The sequence below is a fragment of the Emydura macquarii genome, unplaced genomic scaffold, assembly GCF_026122565.2.
Source record: "Emydura macquarii macquarii isolate MOO-44397 ecotype Brisbane River unplaced genomic scaffold, CSIRO-AGI_Emac_v2 contig_1119, whole genome shotgun sequence".
Taxonomy (NCBI): Eukaryota; Metazoa; Chordata; order Testudines; family Chelidae; genus Emydura; species Emydura macquarii.
Window position 1 is genome coordinate 4,642,854 of NW_027131256.1, and position 12,221 is coordinate 4,655,074.

Sequence of the window (12,221 nt, forward strand, 5' to 3'; positions counted from 1 at the left end):
CTGGGCTATATCAGGGGCTTAACAGAGAAGTCAGAAGAAACGTTCCCTGTCCTGAAGAACTCTCTTTAAATAGGCAAAGTGCAGGAAGCAAGAGGCACAGCACAATGAAGCTGAGGGGAAAATTGTCCCCTCTACTGCCCCTCTCCTGTGGCACTCTCCCTTCCCCCCTTTCTCCTTGGCATCCCAACCTCACTTCCTCCTGTTTCTCCTTCCCCATTGCCTCCTCTTCTCCCTCTGTCTCCTCCCTGGCTCTTTTCACTGTCCCTTTGAGACACCTGCCTCTGGTGCCATCATTGCCAATGGAATCATTCCTCCTTCCAGCAGGCCGGCACCTGTCCTGAAGAATAAGGATAATTAATAAGTGGAATTAGGAGCTTTGCTTCTAAAATAGGAGGCTTTAGCGAAGGAATTCAGGTTCTCAAATACGGAGCAGGCAGCCTGCAAGCAAGCATGTCCTCCATCCCTGCTCCCCTCCGTTGTTGCTAGCCGTTTGTGCATGTCCAAGGTTCCTAATAAAGAAGCTTATCTAGCCTGACCATTTTAAGTATCAAAGCAGCAGCACCTTCAGGCTGAAGTTTCATGAAGTGTTGCCCTGACACAAACTAGTTTTATTTAATGTAATAGAAGAGGAACATGGTGCTTCCCATTCCAGAACATGAATAGCAGCATGCTGGTGTTCTGCCTCAGACAACAGCCAACACAGGCTGCTTCAGAACAATGCCTGTGCTCATAACATACTTGGCCAGTTCTGAAACGCTCTGGATAATGGGCTATTCCTCCTTTGCATCTGGGGAGATCAGCTCCGGAGATCTAATTACACCTCTCTCCTACCACATAAGAACCAATGTTATTAGAGAGGAAAAGGCAGTTTTTAAATCCAGCACTGGATTAGGATTAACATGGGAGTCAGGGGTCAGGTTAAGGCCCAAAAGGGAAAAGTTTGTGTTCAGGTTTGAAGGTGCTGAAATCTCACCTGCTGTTCTCATGAGATTGGGGCCCAGGATGGTGGAAATTTTGGGAGATCAGCTATTCTCAGGATGGATCCATCAACCTGGGCTGAAATCCCTTGAGAACAGGTGATTTGTACAGAAACTCAGACATATCAGAAATAGAAAATAGGTCTGTCATAGCCCTGGCAGTGCTCTCTCTGCTGGACACTCACCGGGCTGCTGTGTCTGGGCCTCGCACACTGGACCTGTGTGCCTTTAAACTTGCCCACGGCTGGGTAGGCTCCAGCACTGTTTCTTTGGCGTTTGGCACACTTCCTGGACACAGACTGTGTGTTACTTCTCCATGGAAATGGATTCTGCAGCCCTGCTGCTATTGGCCTTCAGGACTAGGGCTGATCCCCCCAGGAACTCCCAGAGTATAGCACCCCAACCTTCTGGGCATCCTTGATTTACAATTCATCTCTTCAGGGACACACGACAGTGAAAGCACATAATACAGAGGCTTTGCACAGGGTTCCAGAGCCAATCATTCCTTACATTAGCTAGCACAAGAGATAACAGATCTAGACAAGACAAACGTGTGGAAGCTTTTCCCTGCTTGTTTCCTCACCATTCTTGAGCATTCTTTGGGCTTAGATCAAAGTCCTCTAGAGAGGACAGGATCTGCTCCTCCTCCCTTGGCTTCTCCAAATCAAGGCATTTCTATCTCACACTAACATCTGCAGCCAGCTACCTTCTTCCTCAACTGGTCATGCCGTTGGAAAGGACCCCTCTGCTACAAAAACCCTCCTCTGTTCTTCTCCCCTGCCCGATTTTCTTTCTGTGAATTCTGAGTTTTGAAAGCTAGCACTACCACCTAGTTTGTTTTCCTGGGTGGGGAATTTCCCACTCTCCAGACCTACCTTTCAGACCACTTCCCAGCTCATGCACCCTGCTCAGCATACTCACCCTTCAACCTGCACACAGTCATCACAATGAACAATCTCTTCTGTTTGTTCGGTAGCTTTGCCCAAAACAAGGGCATGGTCCTGCTGCTGATACATGTCAAAGATCCTGTCAGTCCATATTTGAGTCACTACACGTTGAGGCATTCAGTAATACAGCAATTACATAAAATTAACCAGAATTCAGTTACCGTCTGGTTTTTAAGTACCCAGCCATTTTGATTGTATTAATTTCATCGGCGCGGTGTGCAAGTCAGACACATGTATCTGCATCACGCTAAGATGTCTAGCCCATTGTGATAACAGAGATAACTCAGCCAATCACCACTCCTATTCTCCAGCTAATTTGCATGCAACAATTTCATCTGTTGTATGAGGGACCCTGTACAGATGGTCCAACCAATACACCCATGCGACACCACAGGTTTATGTCTACTAGTCATTGATATTACACAGGAAAAAACCTGTGAGGTCCCACCCACTCCCCCATCCATCCCCCTGGGCCAGTGCAGGAATGTTCCCTGCAGTACATCCTCCAGAGTTATTCTAGTTTCCAATGAGATGGATTCCAAAAAATGGTATTACCACCACTTCCCCTGCCAGACTAATCCACAGTGGCTGAGATCTCATTCTTAGGGAATTATACAACTTCACCCATCCCTAGTGCATCCAATGCAAGGATCTCAAAGGGCTTTGCAGACACTGGTGAACTGAGGTGCCCCAGCTATTCCACCTCTACCAGGAATGAGTGAGATGCTTAGAGTTATGTAACTTATGATTGTGTTTCCTCTTCCCTGGACCTTTACATTTCTAAAGAGTCTGCCCGGGCACAGAGGCAGCTGTCACTTTGTAACATGCTGCCTGGCTTTGTATCACAAGGCCATGCCCTGTGCTCGCACAGTGACTTTACTTTTGTTCTTTCTTGTTTTGTTGAGCCCCTTAATACAAATTAAAAAAATCATTCTGAATGAAAGTACAAAGAGCATCCCACAGACATGTGAGAATAGAGCATTTGAGAAGCATCGCTATCCCTGCATCACAGATGGGGAGTCTGAACAGTTCAAGGAAGTGTCTTCCTCCCCTCCCCAGTAGTCACCGTGTCCATAAAGTCATCATGATGTTTCCTCATATCCAGCTGGAAATAGCCTTTCCTTAATTTCATCTTGCTACCCCTGACTATATGCCCCCGGATCACCCTACCCTACTTCTCCCCACTCTGGAATCTAACAACCTTCTAATACTTGTAGGCAGGTTTTATAACTCCCTGCTCCCATGTGTTTGGGGGGGCTTTGGCTAAGATCAGCTGTAATATTGGATACGGCCTCTTGGAGAATTCTACCCGGCCCCAGCAGGGAGATGGAGTCAATGAGCTAACAGGTCTCTTACACCTCTAGTCCTGCTCAGACTTAATCTTCCCTCACAGGTCATTTCCCCCAGCGCCTTAAGCATTTCTGTTGCTCCTTCCTGAGTCAGAAGGCCTTTCTTCAAGACCAGTTCCATTCCTTAGGGTCCCCCCTCATTAATTCTTCTAATGCACTCAGGGTACTGGTGGTTTTTAGCATAAACTAGAGATCAGCCTTAGCTCGGATCCAGATGTGAATACTCCCAAGTCCGCAGGGGACTCTGATCCAGGAATCTGGCTCAGAACCATTTCAGGTATCAACACAAACAGCTCAATTGTACCTGTCAGGAACAACATGGGGTGACACCCCGAGTCCTGCTCAGTACCAGCCAAGCATGGAGAAGAGAGAGGGGTGAGCTGCACTGACCTAAGAGATGGCTCATTATGCACCTGGACAGAGGTGCTGGAGGAGGGATTGTGCTCCCTGAACTCCCACTGAACCAGTGTGACTGCACTGCCCTCAGCATGGACGTGTGCCTTAATGATAGAATCTGGCCTGAAGTTAAAAAGGAGACTCTTATGGTTAGACAAAGCAGGGCAGGGGAGATTAGATACGAGCACCTCATCTCCACAGAATTCCTCTGTGCCTTCTTGCCGCAGTTCTCATGGGAGGGGAATTTAGTCTTGCGGGCCAGTTGCCCTGTGTCAGGGCAGTTCTGGTTTCAAACACTGCAAACAGAGGGGCAAGGCCAGCATTGAAGAGTGACATGCCCATCTCCCCAGGGATGTTGAGTGTGTCAGCAAAATAGCCTTCCTGGTGATGCTGACGAGCAGGGGTTCAATGACGTGCCAGGTAGCCTAGACGTGCTCTGTGGGAATCCTGCGGAGACAGGATTGGACCCCAGATCAGTGTCCTTTTAGCTCCGGTTGGAAACTTGTGCCTTGGCTTAGATAAAAATACAAATCTAGCAATGTTCAACCTTTTGTGAGGCATCCAAAGAGCAGATCAAGTTTCCACTGTGCAGAAATACTCCACTGTGTGTAACGAATGCCCACAAAGCTGCATGCCGGGATCACTAGCTGAGAAATCTACCCACCGGTGGGGGGCAGGGGGCAGCCAGAGAAGGCGCTCTGCCAAAGTGATGTTCTGTCTTTCGAGGCCTGCTCTTTGATTTGAGGGGCAGCGCCCATCTGGAGAGGGAGACTCAGTAGTGGGTGGCCTCTCCATCTGGTTCTAATGGGGAAAAGGGGAGACGGAGTGATAAGCTGGTTCCCCTCTGGTCCCGGTGCCAAAGGTATGGTCCTGAGCCGGTCCCCCTCCTGTGTTCACCCCCTAGCAACACTCCAAGACTCACATTTCAGAAGCCTGTGGGGCTTTGTGGTGCACAACATCTCAGCAGCCCCAGAGCGCCACTACCAGAGCTCGGTGACAGATGCAACAGAAAGGCAACTGATCACCGCCACCCAGCTACTGCTGCAGCTGGAAGGGGAAAAGAGGCTCTCCTCGTCTGCCTGACAGGTGACCCCCCAGTGCTAAAGGCAGGAGGATGCAATTGCTGGGTGGAGGTGCAGAGAGGGAGACGGTCAAATTATCAATTAAGGTTGCACATGGACAAGACATTTAGCTAGACACCCAGGTCTTTGGCCACTGCTCCCAACCAAGCTGCCCAGCCTTTCGCGAGGGTTTTCAACACTAACTGACAGCCAGTTCCTGACCATCAACATATGCTTTAGCTTAGAGGAGCCATCAGAAAGGGTAGGGATAAGACGGACACAAAGGGAGAACGCAGCACCTTGGTGAGGTTTTCCTTCATTCTCCCACCTGCCTTCCCAGGTTCTGGTTCTTCCAACTGTGCAGACTGGAAAAGAAGCTGGCCTTACTTAACAGAAAGCCATTAACAGCAACTCCCTGTCCCAGGGTCCACTCACCCTCCGGACTGCTCTAGGGAATCAGCTCATTCCAGGTCAGAGGCCCCCTTCCACCGCTTGCTGCATACTCTGTTGCTGCTCTCTCTGTAACTCAGGGTGCTCCTCCTTCTCGACTTAGCCCTCCAGATAGGTCACGGTGAGGGTTCCCCCCATTCCGGGGTACCAAAGTCTTTTCTTACCCACCATCCTAGGCAGCCTTCCCATCCACTGCCTTCGATGCCACTTCCCCAGTGGCTGGCAGGGAACCCAGGCCCACTACTCCAGGTTCCAGCTCAGCTCCCTGGCTTTATAGAAGCCAGACCTGTTCCCACACAGGTGAGCTTCCCCTAATTAGGGCTTTCCTCTGGGCCTTCAGTCTCCCAGCTTGCAGCCTGATAGGCTAATTGGCCCACCTGGCCTCCATTAACCCACGCCAGGGTAAGTGTGGGATGAACATCCCATCTCACTTCCCCAGAGAACCCAATTCATCACCCCACCCACCCCTGCCTGCCGGGGGTGCGGAGAGCTGAGCTGAGCTGAGCTGAGAAATGCTAGCATTACACTTAGTGGGGCCCTGCCAGGTGAGGCCAATGGAAGTTCAGGCCACAAAACAAGCTGCCCGCCCTACAATGGAAAGCAGACAAAGCTGAGATTACTCCAGGGCTGCACCCCCAGCCCTCAGATTCTCTGCCATTGCAAAAAAAAACTGACATGAAATACAAGCATTATCATGATCATTAGTATTTACATCAGAATTATAATCATCCCTCTCTGCTAAACCAAGGTTGGGCTGCAGATCTCAAGAACTTGCTTCTTCACGGTCTGCCCAGACAGGACTCCTCTCTCTGCCCCTCATCTAGTCTCTCCAAGCTCTGTTATACATCTTGAGATTTTGGAAACTGCCTTGAAGGCCTTATTAATCACCCCGAAGCTTCCAAAGCCTGGGGTTAGGTAGGTATGGAGGGATCTCCCTTAGGCCCCAGCAGAGAGGCTCTGGAAGGGAGGTGTTTCCTCTCCCTGCCAGAGACAGAGATTCATGTTGCTGTTATTCCAGCTGTCACAGACTCATAGACTTTAAGGCCAGAAGGGACCATCACGACATCTAGTCTGACCTCCAGCACATTGCAGGCCAGAGAACCTCACCCACCCACTCCTGGAATAGACCCACGGCCTCTGGCTGAGTCACTGAAGTCCTCAAATCGTGATTCAAGTTACAGAGACTCCACCATTTACATTAGTTTAAACCAGCAAGTGACTCGTGCCCCATGCTGCAGAGGAAGGTGAAAAACTCCCAGTTCTCTGCCAGATCTGACCTGGGGAAAAATTCCTTCCTGACCCCATATATGGTGATCAGTCAGACCCTGAGCATGTGGGCAAGACCCACCAGCCAGACACCTGGCAAAGAATTCCGTGACCATTGACACCACATGCTGACTTGCCCACAAGAACTAGCATGTGTGGAAGGAATTGCTTTGGGCTGACTCCACTAGTTCCTCTCCAACAGATGCAAGGCCCATGATGGACAATGTCCCTCCTCCCTGAGCTCTCCCCAGTGCAGCTCCATGGGTCTTTGTCTAGTCAGCCACCCTCTGGCTATCCACCCTCTGGGTAAGGCCTCTGTGGCAGTTTGTGAGACACCATGAGCTCCTCTGCCGCCAGTGTGGCCAGGAAAACCCTGCGCCACAGCTCGTCTGCATCCAGCGCCAACCATGCTGTCTCCTAGTTGTCCGAAAGCCTGCAGGACGTTGGAGCTGGTTCAGGCTAACCCCAGGGAAGATGGAGGTGATGCTAATAGGAACACAAAATGCTTGAGGAAGTGGAAGAAGCTATGATTCTATGCTCCACAAAAGACATCAGTGCCCAGGGTCAGGACAGTGTGCTGAGGTTGTACTGGACTTCTGGGTGCTCCTGGACACTCAGATAACAACGGTAGACTTAAAAACACCTTCTATCAACTTCCCTTAATCCAGGGGCTGCCCCTGACCTTTGATCACCAGCCATCCCTCACTTGGATACCCTGCATGTGCTGGGTCCTGACTACCTCAGAGACCACCTCTTCATCCACACCCTACCACAGCTTCCGGGATCCATCGGGTTGTTCTGCTAGACAGAGAGAAGGCCGAGACTCTTGGCTGGCAGTGAAGGAGTTGATGGTGGAAGTCCCTTGGCTGTGGAACTCCCCGCCACTGTAAAGCAGGACGAACCTGAATTTTGCCAGCATCAGGGAAAAATGGAGGACTTGTCTCTTTGCATAAGGCCCTCCCACGACAACAGTAGGAGCAGAATGACCATGGAAACAAACGACAGGATCGTCCCATTTAAGGGGGGGCTGTACTACCAGGGAGATGAGAGTCCTGTCAGACACAAGGCTGCTAATCTGAATGCTGCACGTAGCACTGAGACCCTATGGGGAGGGGCAGATTACGAAGCCATAGTCCAGAGCAGAGAGAGATGGGCAGTGCATTGCCAAACGGGCAGGGCATGTGGCGCCTGCAGAACCCAATTGCTTTGCTCATGCTGAAATCTCCCCCCGCCTGCCTTGAACTCCTGCTGCACCTCAGGAGCATCTAGCCTGACCAGTTCTTCCAAGACAGCCTTCCCCCTCCCCTCACCAGGCAGCTGTTAAAGCTAAATTTCTCGCCCTTGAAGCAGACACCACGACAAGGGGGCGGGTGGGCCAACCCTTCAAGGGACTTGAATGTAAAAGGCGGGGCAGAGATGGCGGTGTCCCTGCATTACGGCCCCCTCCCGCCCCCCGGTCCTGAGGCCTGTCGAGATTAGAAACCTTATCTGTATACAAATCCCACTGGAATTAGACAATATGGTAAATGGATACACCAGTGCCAGATACTGTATAAAGCAGGGGCAGCCAGCCAAGGGGCTGTGGCTCTGGCATTCTGTGCTCTGATATTTGACGGCGGATCAAATGCGGTGGCACGAATAAGGTCATACCTAGGCAGTGCGTGAGATTCCCCCAACCAGCGGGGATTAGGGCAAGGGCAGTCATGCTGGCCGGTTCCCGCGCAGCTGGCGTTACCAGGAGATTCCCCAGGGCGGACTCCGGAGCGCTGCACACGGGCACATACTGTACTCCATGCCTGACGTTATCTTCGTGTGACAGTCCCGGCAGCGCAGCCGGCATAACTCACTGCCCAGGACTCACACACACTGACATGTTAACACACGCCTGCACCGAAACACTGCCAAACACACACTCACGTCAGAACTCCACACGCACACCTACCCTAACACACTCAGCCCAAACACCCGCACCCACGCTTCCTGTCGCACATACACACCTGCAGCCACGTGCTATACGTTCCCCGACACAAACTCTAACATACACATACTGTCTCTCTCTCTCACACACACGGGCCTACCACATCGTACACAGCGGCTCTTAGCCCATCCCTCGCAGTTTTCTACACACACTTACACCTGACCGCCCACGCTCACAGTCACACACTCAGCACGCTGCCCACTCCCTGCCCCCTCAAAAACTCACCCACGTTCACCCAGACACTCTCAGACGCTCATGTACACATGTGCCTGCTCACAGCCCCGTCAGACAAACACCCCATCCACACACGCTCACACGTGCACATCGCAGGTGTTTAAACCTCAAAAGATGGGGACACATTTGAGAGCTCAGTTAAAGGCCTTCAGATGCTCCAGCCCAGATCCCAAGTGTGGGGCCAAGGAGTGTCTGGCTGATAATAGCTATAGTCTTAGTTTCTTGGGCTGAACATATGTTATCTCAGTGCTTGCTCCTCTGGTCACAGCACAGGCAGGGGCTTGAGTGCTGGACTCAGGGCCTGAGGCCGTAGTGTTAGGGTGAAGGGAGTGTGAAGAGGAGGAGGGGATGTCCTTTGGAGCAAAGGGGAGTCTGACTGTAAGGGTGGGGTGGTAGTCTGGAGCATATTTTGTGGGGGAAAGATGAACACACGTGTAAGGAAGTGGGGTGCAGGCTTGGGAGCGCATACTTTGTGGAAGGGGAGAACTAAGATTTCACAAATAATTGTATTTCCCATTACCCCATAAAGCATCTCTCTGCCCAGCCATTAAAGCGCCCTCATTTTGCCCTAAAATTTTGACAAAGGGCTGACCTACTGCCAGGGACCAGGGGTGGTGACTTAACTGTGCGTCTCTAAAGAGAGACTCCGGTTCTGTAGCTACTGTTTATCTTCGTTAATCGCCTGTCACCCTTGGGTTCAGACAGAGTCTATTTATAGGCGGGAGGTTAGCATGCTGAATTTCAGAGCTATTGTGTGACATTCAAACCAGCCTGGAGGCAGGGTGTGGGGCATACGGGGGAATGGGTCTGCGTCACTCCCCGATCATGCCGTAATCTGCCTGAAGGTTTTCTTTCTCCAGCTAGTCTTGTAGCGGCATCCAAAGGCAGGGAAGGCAGCCGTGTCCTAATAGGGGCATCCCTTTCCAACAGGCCAGGGGGCTCCATTCCTTGGGTCATGATGTTCCTCAAATATCAGCGTGCAGGGGGGAAAAAAGCTGTGGGGTGTTGTGGTGGTGAGCTGCCCTGTGGCAGCTGAGATGTAGGAATGTCCTGGCCTTGCCTTCCCCTTCTCCTTTCCCTGTTCTGCCACCCGCCCTGATCTGCCCTCAGCATGCACCCTGAAGCCGCAGCTCTCGTGGAGGCAAAGAGACCTGTGCACCAGAAGTATTTTCCTGGGGCAGGGCTTTCCAGCTGCTTTGGTCATTACGGCATCCTTAAGGTCTGACGCATTCTGTGTGGCAAAGTTAAAAGGGCTTGTCACTTCAGTGCTGGGACAGGAAGTGGTCGTGAAGTGGAGCGAGCTGTGCTTAGTAATTAGGACCCATTTCCTGTGTTAACTCAGCCAATTTGTACTGGGATTTTGTTTGTCTTGTTGTTGGCATCCAGCTGGTCTCTGCAGCTAATTGAAACAGTCTGCCTGGCTCATTTGGATCCGGCCACACCACAGTTCTTTGCTTCCCACAGCACCAGAGCTCTCCCGAATAGCTGGAGAATGTTTGGTCTGAACACCAGTGGGCGCATGGTTCATTCAGGAGAGACACTGACAAAAGGGGCAGAGAGTGGAGACAAAGAAAACCTACTGACCAAGTGGAGCAGCAAGACAGAAAGACTCGGACAGACGTACAGGCTACGCTAGTAGAGAAAGCCCTGGCCTTTATTTCAGAGTTCTGCCCTGCCTTGGCTCTGCCACTGACTACTGTGTGACCTTAGGCAAGTCACTTCACCACTCTGCATCACCCCTCTGTTTCCCCAACACTTGTCCCAAGTAAGACAATGAGTTGGGCACAGTTTGTCCTTGCAGAGAGTTTGGCCCCCAAATTTCCCGATGTTGTTGTCTGCCGCTTACTGTGGGTAGAAATCGATGGGTTAAAATAAATAGGTTCCTCTCTGCATGGGGCTATAGGCTGGGCACTATTTGTTTCATGCAAATGGATCTTTTTTCAACTGTGCTCCGACTTCATTGTCCCTGATGCGAGCTGTGAGCCTTCTCCCAACACCTGAATATCTGAGCGTGGTTAGCAGCCCACACTATCTTAAGCTAACCCAGCTCTGTGAGCGAGTGGGATGAAATCCAGTCACTGTGACCTATGGGAAACATACCTCAGCCAACAACTAGCATGTGCTATGCTCCATCTGTCAGCTCTGCCCAGAAAGCAGAATGTGGATCACCTGGTTCTATGGTGCCATCTTGGACCTTTAACTGTCTTGTGGGGTTCATTAGCGAGACCAGGTGGGTGAGGCCATAGCGTTTATTGGACCAACGTCTGTTGGGGAGAGAGACCAGCGTGCGAGCTACACAGAGCTCGTCCTCCCATCTGGGAAAGGTACTTCGATTGTCACGGCTAAATACAAAATTGAACAGACTGGGTTAGCATCAATAGTTAACACATATTCTAAGGGACCATTCAAAGTGAAGTGGCCTGTTAACACCCCTGTAGTTATAGGACAAAAGAGGAGGGGGGTGTTAGTGGGTTACAGGTTGTTATAATAAGCGTCTAGAAAAGTTTTAAAGTTAAGCGCCCGGGCTTGTCTTTTGAAGGTCTTGTGCAGGTTTCCTTTGAGGCTGAGGACTGCTAGTTCAGACACAGAGTGATCGCTCTCTGGGTGTTTTTGTCTGTTATCCTTTTCCTTTGTGAGTTCCTCATTCAAGAGCGTAGTGATTGTCTATTTCACCCCTATGGTGGTTGCTGGAGCATTTAGTTAGAGTGACCATCTAGCCAGTGTGAAAAATCAAGGTGGGGGTGGGGGTAATACGCGCCTATTTAAGACAGAGCCCCGATGGCGGGACTGTCCCTATAAAATCAGGACAGCTGGGCACTGTGCAGTTAGTGCAGTGGAGGAGGTACACCCCATCTTGTCATTGGCATGTGTAGGCCCCTAGGAGCGTAAAAGGTGTGTTGTAAGGAGCGTTGATCATTGTAGCGGTGGAGCTATGGCTGCAGGTTTTGAATCGGTTGTCCTGGCAGGGTCTGGTGCAGTGGTCCCCAACCTTTTTACTCTGCGCCCCTCCTTGCCCCTGCCTGCACCGCCCTGCCCCCGGCGGGGCTGGGCTTGGGACCGGGGGATGAGAGCTGATGGTGGGAGCGAGGTCGCAACTGGGAGCCAAGACCCCAACCAGACGCCGAGGTGGGGGCCGAGGCCGAGCTAGGGGCTGGGCATGGAGGCCGCGGCCAGGGACCCAGCCCCGCTGCCAAGCCAGGAGCCAGGAGCCAGGCATCGAGGCCGTGGCTGGGAGGCGGGCTGGAGCAGAGTTGGGCGCAGAGCAGGTCTGGGTGGCACTTCCCTGCCATGGGTGCTGGCCCGGGCCTTGCCATGCCCCCCCCCAAACGTTTTTCTGTGCCCCGATGGGGGGGTGCGTCCCACAGTTTGGGGACCTCTGGTCTGGTGCCACTTTAAAATGATGTCTCCTAGTCTGTGGGGAGCTTGTTGATGATGATGATGAGCGTGGCAAGGTTGGGGGGGTTGTTTGAAGGCCAAAAGAGGGGGTCCAGGAAAGATTTCTTTCAGGCTTGGGTCCCCATCGAGTAGGGGTTGTAGTTATTTGCTGATATCTTGTATGGGCT

At 51.6% G+C, this 12,221-nt stretch overlaps 1 protein-coding gene across 1 annotated transcript in view; it reads left to right on the forward strand.

The window, feature by feature from the left end:
* The window catches only part of CASQ2 (calsequestrin 2), a 42,360-nt gene that overhangs the window by 3,672 nt on the left and 26,467 nt on the right, over window positions 1–12,221 (forward strand). The gene's annotated exons all lie outside the window — the stretch shown is intronic.